Here is a 26350-nt window from a genome sequence, read left to right as displayed (position 1 = left end):
GCTGGCAGCTGGATCTGGCGGGGTCAGCATGGCTCAGGTCAGTGATGTGCCTCTCCCCTCTTCCATGCTTGGTGCCTTGTCATCTGGAGCTTCTTTTTAAAAATTCCTTCTGCAGATAAACTTTTTATGTATTGCTGTGGGATAGGGCAAAAAGATTTACAAGCCAACTTTCCCTATTTTCTCCAATTCTAGCTCCCACTTCTTCCTCCTCTGGTTCTGGAACTTTCTGGGATTCTGCAATGTGAATTGGCTTGTTTCCTGCTGACTGCTTTTTCTTTGGGCTAGTTCTTTGGTATCTGCTTTCTTTTTTTCTAATCACATCTCCCTTCACCATCTATTGTTCAAAAACAGGTGGGTGGGTTATCTCTCATTCATTGTCATTATCTCCTGTATTGTTTTGTTCTTGTAACTTCATTGCTTCTGAAGTTTTCTGCTATCTCATTAGCTTGAAGGGAGAGAGCAGAGGCAAGCACATGCACTCATTCCCTATTTCTGCCTACCCATGAACTTTGGGGTAATATCACCACAAAAAGTCTCTTCTGTCAAAAAGAAAATCCCAATTGGATTTTGACTGAAGTTATAATAAATTTGTACATTAGTTTGAGAGGAAAGAAGTTCTTTTTAATATTGAGTTTTCCCATCTGGGAACATAGATGACTCAACATCTCAGTTTTTTTCTGCCTGGGTCAAGTAGCTGACCAAAGGAGTGGAGAGTGGAAAGACTTTGAAGAAAAACAAAGGTTTCTGGCCTGGCTCTCCTAAGGGCAGCGTGGCATTTGATGGCTTGGTCTATTGTCCTGACCTTGTTTTCCTCAGGTCCAGATGGGACATTAACAACCACAGGGTGGAATTGGAGTGGAAAGTAGAAAGAATCTGTGTAAAGCACACAGAACTGAGATAAAAAATAATGGTCCTCATTTACAATTTCATGAATATAGGCTACTTCCAGGGGCATACCTGTGCATTTTATTCTTTGTTGTTAAGATTAAGATGTTTCCTTTCAATATTTCAATTGTCTTTTGATAATTGTTAGAAAAGCAGTTTCTCTTTGGAGAAATATCCTTTAATCCTGATGTGTTCCTTGAATTCCATCTCAATTCTAATAGTACTTTGTAAATCAATTCTTGGGTTTGCCATCATTGAGGAAATTTTAAGAACTCCGTGTGTTTGCAGGAAGTAGGAGTGTTTAAGCCAATGTCTGGTGTTTCTTACATGAGGCTCAATCAAAGGCCAGACCAGAGTCCTGTTGGGGGGGGGGGGTCTCAGCCCTTACAGCTTCAGTTACTGTTAAGTTCTAGATGCATGTGTGCAGAGTAATGTTTCTGATGTAGTGAAACAAGAGCAATTCTCTTTGGAAATGTTAGGTGTTCTTTTTTTGTTTTCTTTTAAAAATTATATAACATGTGATGCATACAAAGAAGATATGTAACCTCAGACTAGAACATTATTAACAGTGTTGACTCCACCTGAACGCTCTTCCTCAGCCTCAAGCTTGTATTTTGCATGACCTGCAAAGGGTCCAGACTGTACCCTCAGGCTGTGCTTTGCAGTACTTAGTGAGTCTGCAGTTGGCTTTCAAAACCATGCAGGAAATCCATGCATCACTTGAAGAGTAGCCTCTGGGTGACTGGTTAACTTGCAGCTCACCTTCAAAATAACAAACCCTTGCTTTGCTCTAGCAAATGAGATCACATATAGGAAAGTTCCTAGAAATGATGAAACTGCTTATGAGTGTAAATGTCGCTATGGAGAAGCATACACTGCTATCAAATTTAAGAACTCTTTCAGACGTCTTCAAGGAGGTAAAATTGTCTTAAATGAACAATAAACAGAGACCACACCAAGAGGGTTAGGATCCATGGCAACTGGAAATGGGAAGAACAAAGGAGGACTTGGGGACAAAAATGGTTTAGAGCTTGTCAAAGAAATTTTCAAGAGGAGCACACAAAGAGGAGTGTCGAGTGAAATTAGTGAACAGAGAAAAGGCAATCTATATGATAAGAAATTTGAGCTTGTAAAACTTACTATGCAGGGAGCACCAACCGCCCAACTCTTGGTTTCAGCTCAGGTCATGATCTCACAGTTCGTGAATTCAATCCCTGCGTAAGGGCTCTGTGGTGACAGCATGGAGAGCTCTCTCTCTGTCTCTCCTCCTTGCTTTCTCTGTAAATAAATAAATAAACATTAAAAAATTATTATGCAGTGTTTATGGAAATTGTATTTTACTTTGGTAAAAGACTTTTAAGTATATATATTTTAAATACTTTGTATAGTAAACATATGAAGAGCAATTTAAACATACTATTTGACAGACTTACCCTCTTATGTGTTCCTATATTTATCAAGTACTAGGTTATTGTTTTGGTCTTTCTCTTCTATGATTATAATGTCTCCAGTATAATAAAGCTGGCAGGCATTTATCATGGGATACAAAGACACCTCTTTTATGGAATGGATTTGGTGGAAACCCTTGCCGTCACTGGCCTGCTGTGCTCACATAGGTCCTGCCAACCTCATGTGCCCAGCACAATCTCACAGGTGTAACGGTTAGTGCATTTATGAACGAACAGGAAAGACATAGGCTCAGTGTCTGATTCATAGATGAAGTCACTTGAACTGGCAAGGAACTACACTTCACTTGTCCCTTTCTTGTTTAAGTGTTTAAAACAGTAAATCGAGAACGAATCCTATGACAGCCAGACAGAAAGAAAATTAGCAGCTGTAGTTAAGTATCTAAGAACATGCAATTAGAGAATGTAAATTACACCAATTCTGAACTCTGATGAAAAGGATAGCTAATTTTTTTTAATTACCTTTTAACAAAATTATAAAAGAAACACATGATAATGAAAGCGTAATACATGAAAAACTACCATATAAAGAAAAATTATTCATGATAATACTCTAACATGTTGGTGCGCTTTCTTTTGGCATGAGGCCAGAATCTGGGTCTCAATCATCTTCATGTTCCCAGAGCCTCTTAGGTGACTGGGCGGGAGCAGGCCCTAAGTAGATGTTCACTGAAAATAAGGTGAATTAATTATGGGGTATCTTCAAGCCATTCTTTCTTCTCTTACCTTTCTTATTGGCCATTGTTAATCAGTAGTTATTTCTTTTATCTTTGTAGCTATGAAAAGGTGAAACTGATGAATAAAATGTGTAATAAATATGAATTTTCCACACATGATGAAATAAGAGTAATAGCTATTTCAGCAGTAACACAGCTGTAATGCCAAGGACCTATACAAAACCACCTATTTCTATGTGTCTTTTGATTATTATCAAAAAAGAGAAACTGACATAGGAAACCATCACCAGTGAGTAAATACATTAATGAATACTAATAACTTTATGATTCATTCTTTAAACTTTTGATAGCAGCCCCTAAGATTGTCGTCCAGTATTTCTGCCCCTTCATCTTCTAGGTGTGTGGTAGGATTACACTTTCCCACACCTTGAAGTTAGATGTGGTCATGTGCCTTAGAGTGGCCAATGGAATATGAGTGGAAGTGATATGTGTTACCTCTAGGTTGACATTTATGAGGCTATTTATCACACTATCTTTCCACACAGAGGTGATCCAGACAGCATGTGTTAAGCTGAAGAACATCAGTGTCTGTTCCTGATAAACAGACCTCTCTTACTGACCAAAATTTCGCATGTGGTGTGATTCAGAAAAGAAACTTCCACTGGATTAAGTCAATGAGATCAACCGTGGTTATTTGCTACCACAGTGTAATTTAGCCTGTCCTGACTGACATATACCCATTCACAAAGCTGGGCATTTTTCTAGGCATTGTGGAAACCAATACTAATAAAATATGCATCTTTACTTCAGAGGAGTTTCCATTCAAATGGGAGAGTCAGGTGCACAAAATGTACCATTAAGCCTAGAAGTACAATGAATCAAATATTTATGGGATGCATTAAAAGGTGTGGGAGGTACTGCTTCAGGTTCAGTGTTCTGAATTAAAGATCTGTAAACTCCAACAATTTCATACTTGAAGTGGCTTTTATCAAACACTCAGAAAATATTTTATCAGTAGAGTCATTCCTCTGGCTGTATTATTTAAGGCCAGAGTAAGGGGAAAAAAGTGTTTTCATATTTGAGAAATTTTCTCTGTGTAGACTATTAAATTATAATTTATAATAAAATTTAAATATTATTAAATATGTTATTCTAAATACATTATAATGATGGTATCAATAATAATAATTGATATGAAACCATTGCTCTCTACTCTTAGGGAGGTAAATTACTGAGTGATCTTACACAGTGGATCACTCTGCCACAGAGTGATAGAATTGATATGCTGTTTTCAAAATCAAACCGATTCACATCTGCAGTGAGATAGAGCTGAGATTTTGGCCTTGGTCTAGTCTGAGTCTTTGCTCCCTCGCTAATGAGGGGTAAAGTCTGAGGCTAGTAACTTTCATGTATCAGGGCTTTAGTTTTCTTATCTACAGAGTGGAAGTAATGGACTCTCCCCTTTGAAACTTCTTGTAGGCACTAAGTCAGGAAGCTCTTTGTGCACAGTGCTTTGTTCATAGTATTCCCTCAAGAAATGTTTACTACAGGGTACCAATTAGCATTGTTAACCCATTACATTTACTTATTTGATACTAATTAGTATCTTTCTTTAGCCACAGTGCTTCCAAATTTTTTTTAAGTTAAAAGACAATACATGTTGACCAAATATGGGTGATTATTATAAAAAATAAAGTATTTGGAAAAAATACTGGCTTTCCCATTTTTTTTCAAATTTTTTTATCCATGATTTTTTGAGCACCTTAACTTTTTATCTTACATGTTTATAGTATAGCTTTTAGAAAATGTAAGTAATAAGAATCTAGTAACAAATATAGACAATCAAAAAGAATCAAATAATAACTCACCCATTATCTCAAGATCTAGAAATAACTACTATTAATATTTCAGTAGATGTCACAAGTAGCTTTTTTATGTGTATATGTGGGTGTACACAAACTGTGTATGACATGCACTTTTTAATAAAAAAGGGATCATGTTATACTTTTTAAAAAATTTAACACTTCTTGGGATGTCTGCCTGACTCAGTCAGAAAAGCATGCACCTCTTGATCTCAGGGCTGTGAGTTTGAGCCTCATGTTGTGTATAGAGATTACTAAAAATAAATAAACTTAAAAAAATTAAGAACAGATTTTGTGAAGAGACGAAGACTGAGCAGTTGTGACCACTTTGTAGACCTCGAGCAGCAAGTTGGCTTCTCCACGTAGAACTCGGGAGTAGGAGATTCAGATTTGAATCCCTTCACCCTCCCCCCTCCTGGTTACAAATCACTTGAAATATATGTTAGTGGAACTTTGCCTGAGTGAGATTTTTTTGATCTTCAGCTACATTTTTTGGCTTTGTGAAGAACCGTATCATCGAAGACCATGGCGAGCAATGTTACCAACAAGACAGATCCTCGCTCCATGAACTCCCGTGTATTCATCAGGAATCTCAATACTCTTGTCCTCAAAAAATCTGATGTGGAGGCAATCTTCTCAAAATATGGCAAAATTGTGGGTTGCTCTGTTCATAAGGGCTTTGCCTTCATTCAGTATGTTAATGAGAGAAATGCCCGTGCTGCTCTGGCAGGAGAGGATGGAAGAATGATTGCTGGCCAGGTTTTAGATATTAATCTGGCTGCAGAGCCAAAAGTGAACCAAGGAAAAGCAGGTGTAAGACCATCTGCAGCGGAGATGTACGGCTCCTCTTTTGACTTGGACTATGACTTTCAACGGGATTATTATGACAGGATGTATAGTTACCCAGCACGCGTTCCTCCTCCTCCTCCTATTGCTCAGGCTGTAGTTCCCTCAAAATGCCAGCGTGTATCAGGAAACACCTCACACAGAGGCAAAAGTGGCTTCAATTCTAAGAGTGGACAGCGAGGATCTTCTTCCAAGTCTGGAAAGTTGAAAGGCGATGACCTTCAGGCCATTAAGAAGGAGTTGACTCAGATAAAGCAAAAAGTGGATTCTCTACTGGAAAGCCTGGAAAAAATTGAGAAAGAACAGAGCAAACAAGGAGTAGAGACGAAGAATGATAAGTCAGAAGAGGAGCAGAGCAGCAGCTCCCTGAAGAAAGATGAGACCAATGTGAAGATGGAGTCTGAGGGGGGTGCAGATGACTCTGCTGAGGAGGGGGACCTACTGGATGATGATGATAATTAAGATTGGGGGGATGACCAGCTGGAGTTGATCAAGGATGATGAAAAAGAGGCTGAGGAAGGAGAGAATGACAGAGACAGCGCCAATGGCAAGGATGACTCTTAAGCACATAGTGGGGTTAAGAAATCTTGTCCCATTATTTCTTTACCTAGGCACTTGTCTAAGATCAAAATTTTCACCAGATCCTCTCCCCTAGTATCTTCAGCACATGCTCACTGTTCTCCCCATCTTTGTCCTTCCCATGTTCATTAATCCATACTGCCCTGCGCCTAGACCCGTTTTCACTTCCTTTGACGCTCCTAGTAGTTACGTTAAGTCTTATCCTGTAATTTTTGCTTTTAATTTTGATACCTCTTTATGACTTAACAATAAAAAGGATGTGTGGTTTTTATCAACTGTCTCCAAAATAATCTCTTGTTATGCAGGGAGTGCAGTTATTTCCATTCACACATGAGCTCCGTAGTTGCTTCCCTAACTGCAAAGGCAATCGCTTTAGTTGAGTAGCACCTGAGAGCAGCTTTGAGTTAGAGGTATGTGTTCTACCCCACACGAGAGTGCTTACGTGGGGCTGTTCAACACAAATGTAACAATGTATTTTTGTGAATGAGAGTTGGCATGTCAAATGTATCCTCTAGAAAAATAGTGTAATAGTCTTAAGATTTGTCTTCTAAAGTTGATACAGTGGGTTATTTTTGTGAACAGCCTGATGTTTGGGACCCCTTTTTCTAAAAATAAACAAGTCCTTATTAAACCAGGAAAAAAAAATTAAAAAAAAATAAATAAATAAAAATTAAGAAAAAAACAGTTGATACTTCATAAATAGCTTGCAGATGAGCTTTCTCCTGAACGATCCTTTGCTATGTCTATAAGTGCTGCATGTCTTTCCATACCCCTCCAAACCCTCCTACCCTTTCATCCTGCCTATGCCCAGGGCTTGGCCAGAGTGACCATACCAGTGGGCTCCCATACCCTCTGGATTCACCCAGTGAGGACCATCAGAAGAGACCAGAGAGGGAAAGGAAAGCATGGCCTTCTGCGAGATCACTGGGGCTTTGCAGCTCTAGTCAGGCAGTCATTTCCACTCAGCTGCCTCTCTCTGGGCTTAGTTACATCCCCTGCCAGGGCAGTCATGCAGCCCCACTGTTACCAGTCTCAGGATCCTGTACCAGCCTTGTGGTTTACTTTACTTTAAAATTCTCCAAACCGTCCAATTTGAGTGTCCCATCTAGTTCCTCCTAGGACCCTGATGAAGACAGAACCTGAGAGGTCCTCAAACTCTAGTGTGCATCAGAATCACCTGGAATGTTTCTTAAAACAGATTGCTGGGCATGACCTTGGAAAATTATTGACTCAGTAGGTCTGAGAAAGGTGAGGGAATCTGCGTTCTTAACAAGTTCCCAAACAATATTGGAGCTGCCGCTGGTCTAGGGACCACACTTCGAGAATCATTGCATTAAGCATTCATTCTATTGTGTGAGTCTGACTGTTTATTTAGTCAACCCTCTCTCCCTTGTACAAGTAACTGTGACCTTTATATTCTTTTAGCTAAATCTTGACACACGCATTTGTTAGTTTCATTCAAAAAATTTCCTAAAAGGAGAACTTGGGCACATGTATATGCAAATTTTTGAGGTTTTTGATCTTTACTGCCAGATGGCCCATTAGAAAGTCTTTATAAATTTACAATTCCAACATATATGAAAACCAGCATTTCTGTGCTATCTTTGCAAATATAGTGCAGCATTTTATCTTTTATTAAATCTTTGCCAGTTGAAAAATGAGAAAATGGAACTCTTGTTTTCCTTCAAGTTATTTTGATAACTACTGAAATGAAGGAGCTTTTCATATGCTTTTGTGCGGCTGCACTTCCTGAGTTTTGGGATAGTGTCTTTGTGATCTTTGTCCATGGTCTATGCGTATATTTGTTGTTTGTTTTATAATTTGAGATACTTTTTATTTGTAAATGATACTAACCTTCGCCCTTTGCACATTTTCTTTTCTTTTTTTTAAAGAAATCACTTTATATCTTTTTTTTAATGTTTTATTTATTTTTGAGAGAGAGAGAGCGTGAGCAGGGGAGGGTCAGAGAGAGAGGGAGACACAGAATCTGAAGACAGGCTCCAGGCTCTGAGTTAACTGTCCGCACAGAGCCTGACGTGGGGCTCGAACCCACGAACTGCAAGATCATGACCTCAGCTGAAGCTGGACGTTCAACCGACTGAGCCACCCAGGCGCCCCTTTTTGCACGTTTTCAATACTTCCCCTAGTTTTTTTTATTGTCTTTGGATTTTGTTTATGATTATTTTTCAGACAAAAAATGTTTTGTTCTTTTTGTAGTTAGAGCTCTTAGCCCCTCACTTTCTAGTGTCAAGCTTTAGCCCTTATGGTTAGAAAAACAAAAGCCACCTTTACTCCCAACAGGAGGTAACTCTCTACTAGTGTTTTCTCCTGATACTTTAATGGATTTCCTTTTGTGTTTCAGTGTTTAGACTTTATTTTGATAAGACAGAGATATAGTTTTCTTCCATAAATCTCCTAGAACCACTTTTGAATGATTCATTCATCCATTCCCCATTATTTGGAAACAGCACTTCCATCAACTGCAAAGTTTTAAATGTATTAGGGTTTGCTTTTAGAACTTCTTTTTGTTTCACTGGTCTGTCAACACCTGTCCCAGGGCAACACTGTTAATTTTTGCACATTTGAAATGTTTTTAATGCATCTCCTTGACTTTCTTTTATTCCCCCCAAATTTCTTTAGCAATTAAAATGGCTTACTACTTTGAAATAAAACATTTTGTCTAGTTTCCTCAAAAAGGCCAGTAAAATAGTGTAAAATTTTATCTCAGGGACCTTTAAAAATATTTTTAACCTCTTATTTTTTTCCCACGAATTTCAGTGCTTCACTGTTCTGCATCCCCCCCCACCCTGTTCTATCCCTTTCTCCATTGATTTCATTTATTTTGTTTACCTTCTTTAATTTATTTACCTTAGTTAATTTTTTGTAGCTTATCTCTCTTTCATGTCTACAGCTTATTTCTCCTTCTAAATCGCCAGGTTTCTTGAGGGGATGTGAGTTCTGAGCACGTGTGTCCCCAGGGCTAGATGTGGGGGCAGAGATGAAGGGCCACAGGACCTTGACAGCCCAGGGCCTCCCACAGGGGTCTCTCTTGCCTGGTCCAGATGCAGCTGTGGGTCCTGAGTGGGAATGATGAGTGACAGAATAATTTGATTTAGTGTCACTTTCCTGAAAGAGCTCCCTTTTGCATGTGTCTATGGTACTATATTTTGGGATTACTTTTTTTAATGCTATTGATATAATTATTTTCTCTTTATTCTATTTAATGGCATTCATATCCCTAAGGTTTTGACTTGACCTGAGAATGAGGAGCCAGTGCAGGGAAGGTGGGCCAGGCACCATCAGATGTGTTGAGGGTCAAGATGGGGGCATGGAGAAGACAGCACTCGCCTTTCCTTGGGCTTCTCCCCAGTTCACTGGGCTCAGCTGGACACGCCCTGTTTAAAACCAGCCCATCTGCCCAGACACTCCCCATCCCCCTTTCCTGCTTTACAACACTTTATCCCATTGCACTTGTCATCATATGACATACCACATATTTTCTTCTTTATTTTGTTTATTGTCCATGTCAGTGATTGAATAGATTGTTTGTGTCCTGCACCAGAAGGCAAGGCTTGGGTATGTGTTTTTTTTCCTTCTTTGTGCATCCTCAGCATCTTCAACAGTCCTTGACACCTATTAAATTGGTTCAGAATTATTTGCCTAGGCGAATGTAAGTCTAGACCCCCTTTGCCATGGAGGTGCCCTACATCCTCTACACACACACACACACACACACACACACACACTCACACACTCACACACTCGTGTGCGCACACACTCCCTTCATCAGGCTGAGACTTAATCAGCTTTCAGGACTCAACTAATGGGTCATCTCTTCTAGAAAGCTCTCCATGTTAACCTCCTCCTCAGATTTCCCGTAGTAACTGTGTGAGCAACACAGCAGCGAACCTGCCTGCTCACTGTCCTCCCCCTGTATGACTGTGTGACTGTCCTGGCCCTGAGCGAAGACCAGCTCCTGAATTTTTAGGTCCTTGTCTATTACCGGGCTTGGCTCATAGCACAGACCTGCTGACTGTCAAATGAATGAACGCAAGAATTGTGTAGATTTTAAATAAAAGCTGGCACCAGCGGATGCATGACACAGAGAGACACATTTTGTCTTACTCTGGCTAAGAGAGATATTTCAAAAAAAGCTTTTAAGTAACACAGGCTCATGTTGTAGTAAACTCTCCATTCCTGGAAGTATTCAAGCAGAGGCCAACTGACAACTGTCAGTGGGTGTTGTGCAGGTGATTACTGATTTCATTATCTTGGAGGGTGAACTGGATGACTTCTGGGGTCCCTGTGTCACTAAGATTGAGTGATTCTATTATTTTTGGCTAATTAAGCTTATGTTTAAAATTTTTCCTTTCATTTTTTCCTCACCCTAATTCTCTTTATTCATTTCTCTATGAGGTTTATTTGTCACGTTACGTGTGTGCATTTGTGTCCTCTAAATGATGACTGCTGCTCCGATCCATCTCCCATTAATTCCTTGGGAAATGCTGGTGCTTTTCATCTGCCTGCTCCTTTGGCAGCCCATTTGTCTTTATTGAATATGCAAATGTGATGGAAACATCTGTCACTTGCTCTGTGATCTCTCCTTTTTCATAAATGATGGAGAGTGAAAATATGATTTCATGTTATTAACACCATAAACAATTGGATATCCATTTCAACAAACATCAAGATTTATAGATTAGTACATATACCTGCCTATCGAGTCACTCTGCTACTCCTTGTTTCATTTTGCTTTACAAAACAAAATTTAAAAAAGAATTAACAAATGCAAGATAATTTTATTTTTTATTTTTTATTAAAGTTTTTTTTTATGTTTTACTTATTTTTGAGAGAGAAACAGAGAGAGAGAGAAAGACAGTGTGAACAGGGTAGGGTCAGAGAGAGAGGGAGACACAGAATCCAAAGACAGGCTCCAGGCTCTGAGCTAGCTGTCAGCACAGAGCCCTACATGGTGCGGGGCTCAAACCCACAAACCATTAGATCATGACCTGAGTCGAAGTCAGATGCTTAACCAACTGAGCCACCCAGGCACCCCCAAATGCAAGATAATTTTCAAAACATATCTATCAGTGTATTCATTTCTTAGGGCTGCTGTAGCAAATGAACATGAACTTGGTGGCTTCAAATGGCAGAAAGTTATTCTGGAGGCCAGAGTCTGAAATCAAGATGTTGCAGGGCTGTATCCCTCACAACGCTCTGGAAGAATTGGTTCCTTGCCTCTTGTCACTTCTGGTGGCTCCAGGCACTTGTTGATTGGTGGCTGAATGGATTTGATCTGTGTCTTTGTAATCACATACCCCCTCCTCTGCTCTGTGTGTCTAAGGACATTTGTCACTGGACATTTGTCATCTGAGCCTGCCTGGATAGTTCAGGATGATCCTCTCATCTCAAGATCTTTGACTTAATTACATGTTCACCCACATTCCAAATAAAGTCACATTCACTGTTCTGGTGGGTTAGGATGTAGACATCTCTTTGGTTGGGAGTGCAGGCACCATTCATGTAACCATAGGCAGTAAACCAGGAGATTTCATAAGGAGAAAAGGAAACTGAGTAAGATCTCACAAGGAGATCCCAGGTCCACCACTGTCTACGGAGTTAGTGGTCTCTATAAACAAAGATCCTCGCTCACTCTGATAATAACATAATGGTAATCGCAGCTATAGTTTAGGGAGCATTTGTTATATGCCAGACATTGTTCTAACTAACTTTACAAGCATCAACTTGGTTAATTTCCCAACAAGTGTGTGAAGAGGCAATGGTTGTTTTATAGATGAAGAAAAGGAGCGTTAGGGAAGTCAGGGAACTTTACTAAGGTCACATGAGCAGCAGATGGAACAGTCTCTTACCTGTGTGGGTTAGACGCCAAGACCTGTGTTGGTAACCATGACTGTTAGTTCACGAACAGACGCAACCCAGTGTTGTCCGCTGTGACCTGTCTAGCAAGGGCAGGAGAGGGGACAAGGAGCACAGTGGCACACATCACACGAGTTGGAGAAAGTCTCAAAAGTATCGAGTGCCCTGTGCCAAGGGTTCCCAGTAGAAATAACCAGTCTGGTTCCCAGAACAATTTCCCTCCACTGCCAAGCTACTAGAGAAAAGAGTGCAAACTCTATGCATATCATTTCATCTTGGGGAGGATCATAAATCATATATGGAAAGGAGAATATGGTTATGGTTCATTAGTTTTCTCATGGGCATGCCTGCACCCCACACACGTGTGCACGCACACACACACACACACACACACACACATACACACCCATCCATGGACACACTGACAGGAGTGCTGTCTGTACACCAGCTGCCTCCCTTGTTCTGTCTGGAGGAGGTGCTGGGAAGTGTAGGGGTGGCAGCAAGCTCTGCTTCTTTCCCTATTCCTAACCCACCATGACCGAGCTCCAGACCTTCCATGTAAGGTCCAGGCCACAGGCCAGTCATCTCGGGAACTTGCCGTGGGCCTCCAGACCCCCTGGACTCCCACCTGCTCCTGATTTTCTTTCCCTCCCTGAAAGTAGGACCACAGATCAAGCTGGGGAATGAGGATCAGTCAGAGCCAGTGGGCATCTTGTTCTGCGTGGGTAGGAGTCACAGAAGCAGCAGGAAAGCTTGGGGACAAGGCCTGCTCCGTTGCCATTCATTATTTAATAGTTATTTTTTATTTATGCCTCAAATACTTAAGGAAAAGAATGAAGCCAGCTAAGAAAAGTTACATAAACAACAAAACAAAACTATTTCTGAGCAGATTTGGGCAGAGGGAGCCATGGACCCCCTGGGCTCCCCGTAGTCACCGTGGTCACGACCTTGGTCTAGCTCAGGTCTCCAGGACTGACCAAGGAGGGGGCAGTGTGAGGTGGGGTTTGGGCACAGACTTTTCTTTACAGAATTGAGGAGATGCCCAGTGCAGAGCATCACTTGCCCGGTGCTTATTTAGAATACTGTCGTGCGGAGCACAGGTGATTACCAGAGCTCATTTATCAGGGCGTGCCGTAGGAGTGAGGAGTCCCAGATGAGGGTGGAAGGAAGTATGGGTCTGTCCCCTTCTGAATATGGAAATATCCCTGCTCTTATTTTTTTATTATTATTTTTAAATTTATTTTTGAGAGACAGAGAAAGTGCAAGCAGGGGAGGGTCAGAGGGAGGGAGACACAGGATGTGAAGACAGGCTCCAGGCTCTGAGCTAGCTTTCAGCACAGAGCCCGACATGGGGTTCCAACCCACGAACCGCGAGATCATGACCTGAGCTGAAGTCCGACGCTTAACTGACTGAGCCACCCAGGCGCCCCACCCCTGCTCTTATTTTTAACTGCTCCCCTGTTTAAGAACCTTTTCACTTTTTGAGAAATACTTTAACTTTGTCTACCTGTAAATTTGGTTTTAATGTCGGGGGCTTCTCAGTCCCTCAATAATAAATAATGAAAATGAAAGACTTAAATTTTTCGCAGGCATGTATTTCAAGCATGACTACAGTGCATTGTGAAACTGTGTTTATTGTGTATAAATTGTGCGTGCGTGTGTGTGTGTGTGTGTGTGTGTGTGTGTTCTTTCCTGTTTTCGAAGATTTGTGTGTCCATAGCTGGAGATTTCTAAAACACACTGGTAGCCACTTACATGAAATTTCTAATTTTAGTGTATTGTGTGTGAATTATGTATGAGTACGTTTATCATAAGTTTAGGAAATTAGAAAATAAGGCCAAGGAAACTGGGGTTTGGCAGACGTGAGTATGTGTGTGGATGAATACAGTATCTTCTATCCAGCTTCTTCCAGTCATCACAAGTTATTAATAACAACTCAGTAGATTACCCATAAAGATGTAAGATTTTATTCTGTGAAGTTTAGATTATTTTGAGAGCACCAGAGTGTCTTTGTTTTGGCTCTTTGTGCATTTGAAAAGACCATAGCTATCCAAGGGCTTTTTACATTTCTTTGGGGCTTTTTTACACAGACAGACATTGGGGACTCGGTGTAATCATTTAACTTCTTTGGCAGTGGTTTCCCTTTCAATCAATCATACCAGCCCTTAAGAAAACATGCCATGAGCTTTATAGTCAGACAAATAAAGTTAGAGGCTATGTCCATCAATCAATCATGCCAGAGGTAAGAAACCATGCTAAAGCCATTGGTGTGTGTTAAGATTCTGGGTCCCAAAAGGAGACCTCCCTTCTAACTCCTTGTTTATGCATTCATTCATTCATTCAATTATTCAACCCGTGTTTATGAGCTCGCATATGGTTCAAGCACAGTTATAGTCACTGGGTCATAAAGGTGGACAGAGCATGGTCAAAACCCTTACAATCTGGTGAAGGAGACTGATAAGGAATCAGAAGTCTTTAATATGGTAAATGTTAGGTCAGAAGCTTCCAGGTGTTTCTAGAAGAAACACCTACTCAAACTGTGAGGCAGAGATGGGTGAAGGAAGGTTACCTGGAAAAGCTGACCCCTGAGCCAAATCTTTATTATTACTGACACCTTAAGATAGTGGTTAGTCACATTTAGAAGCCTCCCTATGCCCAAAGATACTAATAATTAATAATTCATACTGTACTATATGATCAGATATTACATTTCATATCCCTCTTTGTAGATTATTATAGATTAGTTACTTGATGGGGTGCCTGGGTGGCTCAGTAAGATGAGCATCTAACTCTTGGTTTTAGCTCAGGTCACGATCTCACAGTTCATGGTCTTGCCATGAGATCGAGCCCCATATTGGGCTCCACTCTGTCAGTACGGTGCTGCTTGGGTTTTTTTTTTTTCTCTCTCTTCTCTTTCTGCCCCCTCCCTTGCTCTTTCTTTCTCTCTCTCTCAAAATAAATAAATAAACTTAAAAAAATAGTCACTTGAAAGAAAGCATGGTAAGAATCTTTACACATTCAAGAGTAATGAGGAATTCAGGTGAATGACAAGCATTCTGGTCATTGAGCAGAGAGGTCTATTCGACTTCTTGATATTAGAGAAAAATAGGAGTTACCAGATACCAGGCTTGGCAGTGGGGCCATGAATGGTGGCACAGGCACTCCAATCCCTGCCTCTGTCTTCACATGTCTCTGTGCCTTCTCTTTTTATAAAGACACTAGTCACTGGATTTAGAACCCACCTTACATCCTTAGTTGACTGCATCTCGAGATCCTTAGTTATATCATCTACAAAGACCCTACTTCCAAATAAGGTCAACATTCTGAGGTTCTAGGTAGATATGAATTTTTGGGGCATGTTATCAACCAACTACAGGTGGAGAGAAGTTGGAAGAGGTCTAAATAGTCAGAATCTGAAGGACCTGTGAAGACATTATAACAAGGCACTTACAAGGAGACAGAATTAGTACATTGGTAGGATGGGGTGGGAGACAGTTTCTGGGAAATGTGTGTTTAGGGAAAATGAAGGAGGAAATGGTAAAAAGAAGGTTGAGGGGTTATGAAATGTTTTAAAAACGAATCTTCACAAACTTTGCATGCTGCATATCTAGCTGTTTTCTATCATTTAAACTTAACTCTTATACCATTCTTTCTCCTGTAACAACGGCTAATCACATTTATTTTTGCCTTACTTTATGGCTAGCATTGTGCTAAAAGTGTTACCAGTATTATCACATTTAATTCTTAAGACAGTCTTCGTAAACAGGTACTATTTTGATCACTCCCCACCCAAGCATAGAGATGAAACAATGGAGTCTTGGAAAGGCCAAGTGATATGCTAGAAAAGAAATGGAGGAGCTAGGACTTGAAACAAGCACGCTCCAAAGCTAGCACTCCTGAATACTCACACATCACATACTCCCACTCCACCACCTTCAGTAGTTAGTTTTTTCTCCTTCTTTGAACTCGCATACCACATGAGATATATTTCTCTTTGGGGCTCTGTCAATTTATAACTAGTTTATTTTATTTTTAGTTTATTTATTTACTTTGAGAGAGACAGAGATGCAGAGAGAGAGATGAGGGAGGGCAAACAGACAGAGAGAGAGAAGCAGGCTTTGTACTGCCAGCACAGAGCCCAACATGGGCTTGAACTCACGAACCGTGAGATCACAACCTGAGCTGCAATCAAGAGTCAGACGCTGAACTGATTGAGCCACCCAGGCTCCCCTCACTAGTTTATTTTTGTATAGATTTGTTTTGCATTGCACAAAGATCATAGTCCTCAATGCGTATCTATCTGCATAATCCTGGTGTTCATTGAATAAAGGGATATCATTAATTCAATCCACACTTATATGTCCAGTCTGGGTGAGAGACAAAGAAATATACAATTATGGAACAGTTTGTTGTGTGAGGTGAGCAAAAGGACCTTGGAATGAGCTTAAGAGGAGCCCTTTGCTCAGACTGGGAGGGGAGTGGAGGGTAGGTTCCGACCAGGGTAGCTTTCTGGAACTGAGGCCTGAGTGGTACCTGAGGGGATGGGTAGGGGTGGCCTGGGGAATGTTCCAGGCTGAGACAAGAGCTTCACGTGTGGCTCAGTATGGCTGGAGATGGGGAAAGCAATAAGCTTGGGCAGGTAGGCAGTGGTAAAGCCATCAGAACCTTTTCTGTTGTGCTGCAGAGTTTGACCTTTATTCAGAGGAAACAACTGAAAGATTTTAAAGAGTTGAAGAATTGAAGAAACAAGCCCAAGTTTTGGGGACAGCTCTCTGGCAGCATGATGGGGAATGGATTGGGGGGATGGGACTGGAGGCAGGAGGCTCATTTGACAGCAGCTCTGAATCTGTGAGGAGGAGTGTGGGCTGTGGGAAGTGGGGTGACAGCCCAGGGGTAGAGGGACGAGAAATGGAGATCACTAGAAGCTAGGATCAAAAGAACCTGGTTGCAGATGGGGGAGTGGGGGAAGCGGGGAGGCAGGGGTGGCTCCTGCAGTGGTCACCGAGGAGCTGCTTGTGGCCGGAGGGACGTTAATGAATTGGTTTGAGGCTTGGTAAGTTCGGGGCCCCAGGTGCCAATGTCTGAAGGGTGGTTGGGATTTTAGGTCCTGCATCCTGGCGTCCTTTCTTGCAGGAGCTGTTTGAATGGCAGGCAGCCTCTGTTCTGAAAGAATGAACTGGAATGTGGAATTTAGAAATCACTGAGCTGGGAAGACCTTAAACAAAACAACAAAAGCAAGGGAAACACTTGACAAATTTGACACTTATCAGTGTATTGAAAGCTTCTGTCTCAAGGAGGGTAACAAAAGTAAATACAAGTGAAGAGGCGGGGCTGGGAGAAGCCAGTTGCAACAGAAGCGCATACTTATCAAAGCAGTTAGGGTACTAAGCAATGGGGATAAGGGACACATTCCAACACTGGCACAAACGAGGAGGAAGATGAACCGGCAGTTCTCCCGGGAACTAGAAATTGTCAATGAACGTATGGAAAGTTGCTCAGTTTCACCTGTAATTGGCACTATGCAAGTTAAGCAACAATGGATGTTATTTTACTCCCATGGGACTGGTGAAATAAACAATTTAAGGGGAGCAGGAAGACGGTCTTTGTTCACCATAGAAAGATAGATACAAAACCGGGCTGAGAATAAACTGCAATGTCAACTTCTGAGGGCAAAGAGGGGTGGTTGCCAGGGAAACCTGACTTTTATCTGTGATGTTTAAATTGTTTTAGCAGGAGAATGTGTTCATGCATTGCTTGTATATTTAAAATTAATAAAGGAATCATTGCCTCCCCCTCATCGTACATTATTGGGTAATTACAAAGAGTCATGACACGTGTAATTCATTGCTGCTTGCACAGCAGGAAGACTCAGGATGCGCATTTCCAATCCTGCTATCTTTCCACCATATTTTAATGATTAGTGATATGGAATCTAGAAGTAAAAGAAATATCAGTTAAGAGGGAAAATAGAGTCTAGAGCATGGCTTTTCAAGAAAAATACCATTATTTGGGGCTAGGTCAACAGCATTTCTGTGTTGTTAGAGGCCGTCCTGTGCACGGACCATATTCAGCAGCAGCCCTGTCCTCTGCCCACCTCCTGAGTTGGGACAAACCCCTGGTCTAGGCGAAACCCAGAAAAAGAGCTTAGGCTTCCCAACTCAGCCCAATTCCACTTCTATAAGAAAAAAGAATAAGGAGTTAGTTATTAATGGTAGTACTTTCCTATCCCCTATACCACTGTTGCATATTCCTTGACAAAATTATATTTCATTGCTTTTTTTGTATCTTTTTTTTCTTTGTATCTTAAATGTACTTCCCATGCTCAGGGAGTGGCAACTCTGCCTGGCAAGGCTCAGTGGATTTTGACCCTCCAGGATAGCTCAGAGCCTTGAGATGATGGAAAGAAAATAGTTATTTTGTTCGTTGGACATTATCAGAGTTTCTGGGCAGAAGGTCATTCCAGTGGATGCACTTGCTTTCCAGTCATAGATGCACTATGGCTCTTGGTTGTCACGGAAACCTGCACAAACTAGCCTAAAGCAAAAGCAGGAATCATTCACCAGAAGATGATAACTTGTTGAAAGGCCTGGAATGGGAAGCACGCATGCAGACATCAGAGCGCTAGCAACAAAGTCTGTTAGAGCAGAGTCTGTATTTTAAGGGCCCTGCCAGCCGTGTTAGGGAGTGAGCACTGTTTGTCCGGAGAAGATGAGCTCTTAGGCTACAGATCACCCGGCCCTGGAGGCTATTTTGGGGAGCAAGAGCAGGGTGAGGAGGAATCTGGTAAGTGGGTGCCAGCAGCCCTGAGGAAGAAAGTGGCTCAGCTGACTGGTGACAGTGCTGATAGAGCAAGTACGTGGATCCCAAGGAAGTCAGTGGGTTCAGCTGCAAGTGGGGCCTGGGCGGCATGTACGCAGTGCAATTGACCTTTTGCACGCAGTGAAGAATATACCCATGAAAGGTTAGGCAGCTAGGGGACATTAATGGAACCAGTGTCCTCTAACTCAGAGAAGGTGCATGGCTTGGTGTGCACTCTCACCTACTTACAAAAGGTTGCTAGGGGCACACTGGCAGGCGAGACGGGAGAGTGCCAGCATGGAGAGCCCTTGTGTTTTCTATTGCATTCTTCTGTTCCTCAATTTTTGTTAAGTTTATTTATTTTGAGAGAGACAGAGCGAGAGTGGGGGAGGGCAGCGAGAGGGGGACAGAGAATCCCAAGCAGGCTCTGCACTGTCAGCACGAAGCCCAAGGTGGAGCTCGATCTCACAAACCCATGAGATCTAACCTGAACTGATACTAAGAGTCAGATGCTCCACTGACTGAACCACGCAGGTTCCCCCTCAAATTTTAAGTCTAAAATAAAAACAAGATAAGTGTGTAAATTCATAAAATAAGTGAGTGTCTGCCTTTCTTATATGGAATGAAGACTACAGCTTTATAGTCAAGGAGTTCCAAAACCATTCTGAGTGATGGGAAATGTAACTCCACTGAGGTGTTGAGCTATTTAGAGTCACCAGTTACACACACATACACACGTTTACATTCTGGTGTACTGTTTTATAAAATCTTGTTTTCAAGTTGTATCTCCCAGTGTCTACGTCTGGTATTTCTTTAGGTCTTGGTCAAACTTTGAGTGAATATTTTTGCATTATAGGTATCACACTTCTAGCAAAGCCACTGTGTGCAGTCAGGCCCCATGGAAAGGACACTCAAGAACTCCATGTGGACAATCTAGTGGGAAAAGACAGTCTCATAAAATATAATCAATGATATAAGATGTATGAGGAAAATCTTCTTTCCCTTGCTGGGAGTTCTAGTTCATACCCTAGAAAAATCTACAATCCTGAAATTTGGAAAATTGTCTGTGAATGAAAAACTATCAGACTGGAAAGTGTTTAATGTAGACTCTTCCTCAAAGGGTTGGGCATTCTTATCCCTTCTTCCTGTTGTCAGCTGCATTGCAGGAAATCTTTTCAGTAAGATGGCACTTGTAGATAATAAAAATAAAATGCTTTTTGCTATTTTATCTGACAGCTTTTGAGATTAATGTTACTTCTGTGCTGTGAGCTTTAAGTTTCAATGAGCTGAATATTTAAGCAGATCCAAGAATTTTACAGTCACTGAGAGTTACTTTTATTTATTATTAAGTAAAAAACAAAAAATCTACAACTCAGTATTTTCACCACTGGGCTTTTTGAGACTGCTAGGATGTTTTTCTTCATAATAATTCTTTCATATATGCCTGTTTGACATCAAACACATGTATGCACAGAGACAGGATCAAATTTTACTTGTGTATTAGTTACAATAGTATTATATACATTCAAACGAACAGGTCAAATTATATTTATGCACCAATTAAACTATTATTATATGCACTTGAATGTAATGCATTACTTAACGTTCAAAATCACTTTTATAGCCTGTTTTATGTTTGTGGAAAATAAACAATCAAAGAGGCATGAGACTCCCCCCGATTCCCCCCACCCCCTCAGAATCCTCTTAATTGGCACAGATCCCTACAGGGAACCAATGTGACAATTAGAAGTCTGCCCTCATTATAAGAGGCTCAAAGGAATACGAGGTGTTGGGAAACTCTTATTTCTCAGTCCCATTATAAGCAGTCCTTGGACACAGCATGCCGTGGATCTCTAGAAAGCCGTGTACACAGTGAAAGGGATGCTTTTTATCTCTGGGCGGAATGGATGAGCAGCAGGAAGGGCACAAACAGCTAGACCCCACCCACTTCCCCTGAGTTGTTTTGTTTGCCCATGTCCATCCTTCACTTTGCCTTTAAGCGCCCACTGCTCTTCGTTTCTAACCCTCATTCCCTGCAAGGCCATTGTTTTTATTCACACCGTGTGCACAAAGGTCTCAGGTTCCAAGGAGAGCTCAGACCTCCCATCTCTTACACCCAGAGCTGCTCTGATTCCCTGTAAGTTTTGATTTTGTGTAAAATGTAATCTGAAACTGGGGTTGCCTGGTGGGGGGAATGAACAAAGACAGCAAACCCCAGCTTTCAGATGTAAATGACCACCTTGACAATGTTCCAGTCATACCCAGGCCCAACAGTTCTCAGGTCTTTGGCAAGTGAGGCAAGGAGTAGAGGCACCCCAGGAAGAAAGCAATGAGTGGGGGGACTCAAGAAGACACTAGTCTTCTCATTCCCAGAGGATGGGGTGGGGTGAGCAGAGGTAGAGGGCAGTTAGGTTCTAGGATTACATAAATCCAATCTCCTCCTACCCAGCATGAAGGAAAGATGAAAGAGCCAGAGGAAAATTACAGGGCCACTTAGCATGTTGAGCAGGGCAGGAAGATTTGCTCTCTGGTTTCTGAAAAGGAAGGATTGGTCTACTCAGGGACAATCAAAAGCACAGTGTCCAAATGGGTTGTCTCTCCCTTGGTACCCAGTGACCATATGCTGTCCGCCAGGGGATGTCCACTTCTAACTATATGTAGGGGGAAGCTATCTGATTAAATAAAGACACCCAGGGTGTGGATGTCTCACAGTGTACCCACCACTACCTGGATGCCTGTTATCATCAGTGAATCTTGATAAGTGGCATTTCAGTGAGATCGGAAGATAGTGTAAATATCTGCATAAGGAAGGGGGTTGAACCACAGTGCCTGGCAAAAGCCCCTGGGTCTCTGAGCCACCATTCTTGCCACAGGAGTTTCCATGGAAATGCCTTACAAGGAAGCTGGCACCTTACCAATCTGGGTTTCCTGGGTCACAGGTAGGGGGCCTCTGAGTAGTCCCCTCCCCCAGCCCACCCCCAAGTGTTCTTTCTTCTACAGCTTCAGTACCTATTCAATTCCTTGCTCCAAATCGTGACTCAGAGATGACCCCAGTTTCTTCTCTGCTTCCTGGGTCTTATCCCAGTGTCAGCCTGGAGCAGGAAATAACTCTCCAGCCCAGCCTAGGACCTTGTGCTCAGGTACCCCACCCACTACTTCACACCATCCCAAGTCACGGCCTCTTTTGTAAGTTTATAGAAACAAAGACACTTCTAGAGGATTTTGTTTTTTTAATGCAGGATGCCCAAAGTTTTTATTTCAGCCAACTCACTGACACATGATGAACACTATCAAAATTCTGTGTTGTTCGTGGATAGCAAGCAGAAAAAAAAAAAAAAGATTTAAAATAGTTGAATTTGGGGCACCTGGGTGGCTCAATCGGTTAAGCCTCCGACTTCAGCTCAGGTCATGATCTCATGTTCATGGGTTCCAGCCCCAAGTTGGGCTCTGGGCTGACAGCTCAGAGCCTGGAGCCTGCTTCTAATTCTGTGTCTCCTTCTCTCTCTGCCTCTCTCCGCTCATGCTCTGTCTCTCTCTGTCTTAAAAATAAATTTAAAAACATTTCAATAAAATAAAATAAAATAAAATAAAATAAAATAAAATAGTTGACATTTGCTCTGCCCCCAAAGCAACTCAAATAGAATACACTTAATATCATGTGTCACTTTGTTTGATTTAATTAAAATATTTCTTATATCATATTTGATAAAAAGAAATAAATGTCCCATGCATATGTAAATGATGAAGCATATTAATAAAGCCTTCTCACAACTTAATTAGAACAGCTGGGCATGCCTGGGCTCAGTCAGTTAAGTGTACAGCTTTGGCTTTGGTCATGATCTTACAGGCCATGAGTTTGAGCCCCACATCTGCTCTGTCTCCCTCTCCTTTTCTGCCTCTCCCCTGCACATTCTCTCTCTCCCTCAAATAAATAAATAACCATTAAAAAGAAGAATTAGAACAGCTGAAGGTGCAGGTGCCTATGTGTCCTGCCCCCCCACCCCTACTCATCTTTATGATTTCTTGATATCATTTTCCCCAGAATTTGTTATGAACATTTTCAAACATACAGAAAGGTTTCATTGTGAACATTTCCATTACTTTTGAAGTAAAAATTTCTTCTGAACATTGAAGATGGAGTTTCAGCAACATAGGACTCTGTTGGTGCTGGTTGTTTCTTATTCCAGTGGGTAGTTAGGAGATCCCTTCACCTTTCAGGCTGTGAATCCTCAGATGAAAGGCTCTTTACAACATAGGAGTCACTGCCAAAATGCAACTGATTTGAAGGTAAGGAGAGTAAATCCACTAATATTTGCTAGACCTTCTCTGTTCATGTAAGAGGAAGTATTTTTGGAAGAGTATGAAGCTTTTTATGTAACAAAGAAGTCATGGGGGCGCTGGGCTGGCATTTTACTCGTTTCCTTTCGGTAGACTGCTCACTTTGATAAATGCAGACTTTTCATGGGTGAATGTTTTTAATATTTTAGTCACTTTTCCCTTCTCACAGGCATACTTTATTTTAGCAGTCTCGTGGCTCTGCTACCCTTTCAATAGCTAATTATGTCTCAAGTTTTTTTTTCCTTGCCTACCAGACCACATTTCCTCTTAATGTTCATAGTGGCTAATGGCCTGTTCACATTTGAGTAACCTTTTAGATAATTCTTCTCAGGGAGCCACATGGCATTTTCTTAGCACAATGTTTACCTATTTTGCAAGTACTCCTTGAGGAGAAAAAATGGATTACCTGATGGAGTTGGTATTTGCAGATAAAAAGTGCCAAATGTGGGCAATTATTGATAAATGATAGTGGGCCTTTTGTACCCCTGGTTTCAACTCCAGAGTCCATTACTGTTGCAGAGTGCTTTGTGGGGGACTGGAAAAGAGACCCCCAGTGTCTCCTTTCCTATGCCATATTTTTTCTTCAAAAAGACAGAGAGAGAGACAGAGAGAGAGAGAGAGGCCACAACCAAACCTGCACCATGGAACTGTAGTGAGGGGCTAGGAAGTGGTACTAATTTTGTATTTGGGGACCATTTTCCAATGTGTGTCTGTGATGCTCTAGAATAGGGGTTCTGTCCCTGGGGTCTGGGGACCCCTAGATCAGAGTTTCTGAATTTGTCTAGAGGCCACCTGTGTTAGGGTCCCCTGGCAGTATCTCTTAACAGGCCGGCTCCTGTGCCTCATCTCTAGATCTCCTAGATTACTCTCCTAGGGACCAGGGCTTGGGAATCTGCATTGTGATCAGTCTCTCTGGCTGTGCTTTGTACTACACTAAGGTTCGGTAACTACTTCTCCACAGCTTCAGGGTTTGAAATTTCCTGAAATTGTATCCAAATATTTTTGTGGTTCGCATATGAACATTTTCCCATGACAGTCAAAATATTTGGAACTACTACTCTAGAAAATAGAATCCGTGGGCCCTCCAGGAATTAATTCTGCTGTCTTAAAATTTGGGATTGAGTGGCTCAGTTTCTGTGGGAAATGGCACCCAGAGAGGCTTGATGGCCAGGAGACCTGCCGGAACGAAGCCCCAGTGCTCCTCTTGCTAAACCATCGGTGACGAGGACATCAACAGTTATTCTTCCAATATTCGGTTCTAATCATGTTACCTCTCAGTCCAAAATGTCACATACCCCCCACTACTTAACAACTTTGCCACAGCCTGGGCCAGCTTGGCCCCAACCCTGGTTTTCATTATGTTCTCTCCCGCTATCCTCACCTGTCAGGCTGAGCCACTCACCTTCCCATCCCTCCTGTAGTGTGGTCAAAAAAGGCTGCAGGGTCAGACACACCTGAGCTCCTGCACTGTCACTGCCACTTGTCAGCTGTGTGACTCCGGACAAGTGACTAATCACCTCGAGTCTCAATTTCATCCCTAATAACATAAGAATAATTGTACCTCCCTCAGCAAAACTTAAGGAGCTGCGCCATGGGTCTGGCATGCAAGAAGAGCTCAAAGGTCGGCCGGTCCCTCCTGTCCCTCTGCCTTACCCCTCCCTCCAAGTCCCAAACTTATCATCTCCTGGAAGTTTCCTTGGGTCCCATCACTTCCCCTGCAAGAGGCCCTCTGTCTTCCCTCTGTGTACGGGTAACATTCTATTTTTACCTTTCTTGGGCATTTACATACTCCCTCCTCCACGCCGCTTTGTGGCCTTCCTGCCCTGCTCCCTGTGGACAGGATTCCTGTCTCATTATCCCCATTGACCCAGACAAAAAGGTGCTTTTTGCACATAAAAGGTGCTCAACTACAAGTTTATTAGAGAGAGAGAGAGAGAGGGAGAGAGAGAGAGAGGGAGAGAGAGAGAGAGAATCCCAGGCAGGCTCCGAAGTGCCAGCACAGAGCCCAACACAGGGGTCCAGCTCACAAATCATGAGGTATCATGACTTGAGCTAAAATCAAGAGGTAGATGCTTACCAACTGAGCCACTCAGGTGCCCCTACGTGATGTTTGTTATGTACTAGTCACTGTGTGAAGGTCTGTCCCTGATTAAACCTTCACAATGGCCCTTTTACTTGGTTCTCTAACACCCCCAATCTAAGGGTGAGAACTTGGAGGCTTAACGAGGTGAAGAAAATATGCTCAAAGTTCCACAGTTAGAGGATGTAAAGCCAGAAGGAGCTCATGCTTTGAAGGACTATACTGTGCTGATGCCCCTTGCCCTGCCCTGCTCTGGCCCACTCTGACTTTTAAGTCTCACAAAGGTCCTTTCATTGTCCATTCTTTAAATTAGGGAGGGCTTGGTGGCATGGCAACCTCAATTAAAAAGTAATATTTTCAGAGCTCTTCCTGAAAATATCTTCCTAATGGAAAATAATACTTCCATTAGGAATTTACATCGTTTAAAGAATATTTAATTTAAATTAATAAAACCCTGAACACAATGCTGTCTAGAGGACAAGGCCTTGGAGAATATTAGCCACTCTCTTAGAAGTACCAGGCCCTTCACAAATACCACCAAGAAAAAAGAAAGCATTTTCTCCAGGATAATTCATCCCTTTTTCTTCTGTAGTGAGAAGTCATCAAAGCCGTTGATGCTCCAAAAAGAATCTTGCTTCCCACAGAAAATAATAAGTGGAAAACAGCCAGCCTAGGATGCTGGAGAGAATGGCTGACAGCTCTACCCAAGGGCTCCAGTGGAGTCAAGCTGTGTTGTTTGTGCAACATCAAAAGTGAAGCTGAAATCTACTGCACTGAGAGCAAAGGCGATTGTAGCATAAGGCTCTTACTCCAAGTCTGAGAATTCTGGGTGCAATGTAAATGCCAACCTTGGCCTGACTTATACTGCACTTCAGTAGAAGTTCCTTGTGTTTAAGAGCCTCGGCATGGTATTAAAATTGAACAGTCTTTATACTTTATTGA

At 41.9% G+C, this 26350-nt stretch overlaps 1 protein-coding gene and 1 pseudogene across 4 annotated transcripts in view; both read left to right on the top strand.

Moving 5' to 3' along the window:
- Positions 1–26350, top strand: part of HECW1 (HECT, C2 and WW domain containing E3 ubiquitin protein ligase 1) — a 432582-nt gene that overhangs the window by 40911 nt on the left and 365321 nt on the right. The window lies entirely within an intron of this gene.
- Positions 5342–6590, top strand: LOC115281252 (annotated as a pseudogene).

This window comes from Suricata suricatta, chromosome 2, assembly GCF_006229205.1.
Source record: "Suricata suricatta isolate VVHF042 chromosome 2, meerkat_22Aug2017_6uvM2_HiC, whole genome shotgun sequence".
NCBI classification, from domain to species: Eukaryota; Metazoa; Chordata; class Mammalia; order Carnivora; family Herpestidae; genus Suricata; species Suricata suricatta.
The sequence above is the reverse complement of the archived record's forward strand: the minus strand, read 5'-3'. Positions and strand labels throughout refer to the sequence as shown.